Here is a 5,176-nt window from a genome sequence, read left to right as displayed (position 1 = left end):
GTCCTGGAACTCACTCTGTAGACCAGGCTGGCCTCGAACTCAGAAATTCACTTGCCTCTGCCTCCCAAATGCTGGGATTAAAGGCGTGTGCCACCATAGCCTGGCCAAAGGCAGGATTTCTAATTCTTCTCTCCTGTATTATATTCCAACCATCATTTCCCCCCCTCCTTCCCCTCCTCCCAGGACCTCCTCCCGCTGCTCCTCTTCACCAGTTCCACTCCTTCTTCGTTTGAGGGAAGGATTTTTTTCTTTTTTCTTTTTATTAGATATTTTCTTCATTTACATGTCATATGATTTCTCCTTTCCCAGTTTCCCCTCCAAAAAAAACAAAACAAAACAAAACAAAAAACAAAAAACAACAAGAACAAACCCCTGTTGCCTCCCCTCCTCCCCCTGCTTGCCACTCCACCATCTCCTACTTATTGGCCCTGGCATTCCCCTACACTGGGGCACAGAACCTTCACAGGGCCAAGGGCCTTTCCTGAGGGAAGGATTTTTAAAGGGGAAAAACCACAAGAAGATCTTCGATATCTACGCAAGCAAGCAGAAATTGGTCTGTTCTGCCAAGGTAAGCAACCCAAAACAATCTTTTGAGTATCTACAGAAGCAAGTAACCAAAAGAAGCATTTCATTGTATCACAGCACATAGGTAGTCGCAGTCGTAATTTTTGGGTTGAGGTCTCTGAGTCAGGCTTACTGGGAACTTATCTTCCAGGGATTGGAGTCAGAGACAGATGCTGAGCACCAAGATGGATGATGCCTAGCGTACATGGAGTTTCTTTAGCCATCACACTGGATGCTAGCTAGGCAAGCACTTTTCCACAGATAGGTATATATGTGTGTGGGGAAGCGCTGTGGTGCGTGAGTGGAGGTCAAAGCATCACTGGTGGGAATCCACTCCCCCCTTCCACCGTGTGTACTGGCATGGAGCTGGGATCGCCAGGCCTAGCAGCAAGTACCTTTCTTTACGTGCTGTGCTATCTCACTGGTTCTTTTTCTAATTCTGGGCTTGGAATCCCGGCAAGATCTCTACTGTTGAGCTACACCCCCAGCTGCCTCCAGCCCCAGTGGCCTCTCCGGGTTTTTTTGTTTGTTTGTTTGTTTTGTTTTGTTTTTTGTTTTTTATGTGTATGAGTACACCACGAGCTATCATGTATGTGGCTGCTGGGAATTGAACTGAGGACCTCTGCCGGCCCCGCTCGCTCCGGCGTAATTCACTGTAGCTGTCTTCAGACACACCAGAAGAGGGCGTCAGATCTCATTACGGGTGGTTGTGAGCCACCATGTGGTTGCTGGGATCTGAACTCAGGACCTTCGGAAGAGCAGTCAGTGCTCAGTGCTCTTACCCGCTGAGCCATCTCGCCAGCCCAGGCCTCTCCGTTTAATGAAGATGTGTACGCTGGCCCTTGTTAAGCACATACAGGAGGATGCTCTCTGTAGCCTTCTCTGGAAGGCTTGTTGCTTGTGGTAGTGGACCATGGTATCTGGACCAGGAGATCAAGTAAGGCCAGCCTACAGACAGGCTATTAAGCCTGTCTTAAATAAATAAAATCAAACAGAAATTCAAGAGTGGGAAGATCATACGCATGTATTAATTTTCCCGTGGACTCTATTTGAAAGATCATTAATCATCCTGAATGATTTAAAAGACAGTTCTCATTTGGCAGGGTATGAATTCTTTCCCTGTTGTGACCAGCTTAAGGGAGGAATTGTTATGGCTCATGGTTTGGAATAGCTTGAGGCTGTGGCAGCTGTAGTATGAGCTTGCTTGCTCACAGCTCTGTGGACCAGGAAGCAGAGAGGACAGGAACAGGTTGAGCTATAAACCCTAAGACCCACCCCACACAGATCCAAACCTTCCAGGAAGGCCCCACCTCCCAGAGTTTCTGCAGTGTCCCTAAATAGCACCCGCAGCTGGGGATCAAGCGAGTATTTAGACGAATGAGCCTGTATTCAGTGACATACAAACAAATGACATCCTGTATCCAACCTATAGTAGTCCCTCCTTATTTTTTCTAGTTTTTCAAAGTCAGAGTCTGCAGAAAAGAAATACTTGGGATGGATAAAGATTGCTAAGATTTTTCTGTAAATCGCAACTGAGAGGCCACATTGAGCATGTGGAAACTGGCTGACACCCTCTTGACTAGTTGCCTCTGCCCTGAGTTATTTTGAGACAGGATTTCCTGTAGCTCAGGGTGGTTTTGAACTTACCACCACCCTGCCTTATTATAGGCGTGTGGCACCATACTTAGTTTAGCTAGCTTTCTTTTGTCCATTCTTCCTCCTCTGGAGCTAGAATCTAACTTAGGGCCTCACACATGCTAGTCTAAGTTGAACTACTAAACTAACTACATCCGCTGACCTTTGGCCCTTTAAGGAGTACAAGCCGTCCAAGCTTCCTCTGTTAGGCTGTGGCAGGGACTACAGGACTGTGAAATAGGAAATAACTCTGCTCACTTGTAGAATGCAAGGTGTCCTTTTCAGCTTATTATTGAACTCAATAAGGAATGGTAAGAGTGGACCTAATTAGGTAACAGAGACCATGGACCCCTGGAACATTCTTGCTCCACCATGGTTCAAGGCTGGGATAATCCCAATACCCATGAGGGACTAGCATGCAGTTCTTCATTTGTCCACCGAGTGTCGCTGTGCCATCAAGTCTAATGATGACTTTGTGACACCTTGGTTCAAAAGTTGAGCAGTTTCAAGTACCTAGAGTAAGTGACAGTTGAATGCTCAGGCTTAAATAAGACATTTATGTGTTGTCTCTCTCTAAAGCTCAGTGGATGAAAAGGATATGAGAGCCAGAAGCTAAGTAAGATAGGAAAAAGGACTGAGAAATGTCATTTGGGCATGGCACAAGCCATCACAACCATCAACTCCCAGCACCCCTCTCCTGCACCAGGCCTGCATAAGAATGGTCTGCTCGTCAGTCAGTCATGGATACAATCATGGATACAATCATGGAACCTCCTGGCCTCAGATAGAGTCTGGGAGAGGGAGAATCAATATCTTTGTTGTGTACCGACTTGGGAGTCGTCTTAGTCTCCGTTGGACAGTTCCAAACCTATGGTCAAACAGATGGCTTTGGTTAAACTCAGTGGGTCACACAACAAAGCAAAAGGTGTTCATGTGAAGACTGGATTGTAGTGGGGGCAGGGAGGATAGACAGGTGAGAGGAAGAAGAGAGGAGGGAGGTGAAAATAACAAGAATGCTTTAGCTGGGCAGTGGCGGTGTATGCCTGTAATCTCAGCGCTCGGGAGGCTGAGGAAGGCAGATGGCTGTGAGTTTGAGGGCAGCCTGGTCTATGTAGTGACTTCCAAAACATCCAGGACTGCACAGTGCAACCCAGTCTCAAACAACACACACAAAAGAATGCATTTTGTACATGTGTGGAATTATCGAAGTGATTTAATTAACCTTTTTTTTTTTTGACAGGGTCTCTGTGTAGCGCTGGATAGCCTGGAACTTGTTATGTAGTTGCCAAAGTTGTCAACAAGTGCCTCTACCTGTTGAACCGTCTCACTGGCCTGGCTTTTTGTTGTTGTTGTTGTTGTTGTTGCTTTGTTTGTAAGTAAAGATCACAGTGGATCACCTGCCAGTGAGCTGCTGTGTACCTGCCAGTGAGCTGCTGTGTGCTAGGAGTGTTTGTAGCCATGGTTGGTCTTGTTTCCAGTCCCTAAGTCACTTCCTCCAGGCATCCGGATGGTTTGCAGACTTGATGGTTCTTTCAGCAAGCAGCTTCTAGCTCAAGGGTTCACTTCGTGCCCACTGCTCTTTGCACCTCCTGCATAGTTCTCAGCACTTCTGCAGGGCAGCGTAACACTACCGCCTACACACTTCTCACGGGCCAAGCTCAGACTCGGATTAAGCAACAACTTTTGCCTCACAAGATAGTCCTCAGTGCGGACAGCCCGTTCAGTCTATCCTTCTGAGGGCACCTGAAGCCTGAATCCCTGTCTCTCTGGCAGTGTTCTGTGATCTGGCCTTCTTACCAACTTGATTTTGAGAGGGAGGAGTGACGGAGAAAGTTCACTTGCTTAGGAGGACCTGGCCAAGGGGACTTGAGCTCCCACATCTGAAGTTGCTGGGCAGATGTGAAAACTGCCCACCCCCAAAAAAGACTGGCTAGTATACTGAGATACATTTTGAAGCAATGGGAACAATGAGAAGCTAATCTAGGGAAGTCAGTGTCCAGGGCAAGAAGTCACTCACTAATGCTCAATGGGTGAATCTCTTTCAGCCCACATTCCAGAAGTGCCTTAGTTTATACCAGACCCATGAGCACACTCCATGAGGCTACTTCTCCAAGGTTTACAGGAAAGGGAACTATCTTGCCATTGTCTTCCATGTCTGAGGTGTTAGAAATAGCGAGTCTTCAAAACTCATAAGTGGCTGCTGGAGACGTGGCTCAGTGGATGCTCTTTCAGAGGCTCTGGGTTCGATTCCCAGCACCAGAACATGGTGGCTCATAATCCCCTGTAACTCTAGTCCTGGAGGATCCAATGACCTCTTCTGGCCTCCTCAGGCACTACACACACATGGCACACAGACATACATGCAAGTAAAGTACCCAGACATATAAAAGATAAATTTAAAAATTAAAAATAAATAAAATTCAACTGAGCGGTGTTGGTACACACCTTTGATCCCAGCACTCTGGAGGCACAAGCAGGTGGATCTCTAAGTTCAAGGCCAGCCTGGTCTACACAGCAAGTTTCAGGACATCGAAGGCTACATAGAGAAACTCTGACTTAAAAAAACCCTAAATACATAAATGAATAAATGAAATCCATAAATGTTGGTGGGGGTGCTGTTTAGAAGTAGAGCATCTGCCCAACATGCAAAGCTCTGTGTTTTGTCCCTAACACCAAAGGTGAGTAAAATCAAATCAGACAGCAGGTAAGCACAAGAGATAACAAGGGGCCACAACTCTCTCTTCTGGGGTCCATGGCCTCAAGCGAAGGCATTCTGAGAGCTGGCACCTGATTAGTGCCTACCTCCTGTTCTCACAAATCTGAGATGAGATCTAAAGTTCATCTCTAATGTCTGCACACACACGATTAGATCTGGGAGACAGAACAGCACACTGTACCGGATTAACTACCTACCTAAGTAAATGAAGCTAGCCCATCCCTAAAGAGACTCGGCACAGTGTTTAATCTCACTGCGCTC

The sequence above is a fragment of the Mastomys coucha genome, unplaced genomic scaffold (assembly GCF_008632895.1).
Source record: "Mastomys coucha isolate ucsf_1 unplaced genomic scaffold, UCSF_Mcou_1 pScaffold20, whole genome shotgun sequence".
NCBI lineage: Eukaryota > Metazoa > Chordata > Mammalia > Rodentia > Muridae > Mastomys > Mastomys coucha.
This window is presented reverse-complemented; position numbering follows the sequence as displayed.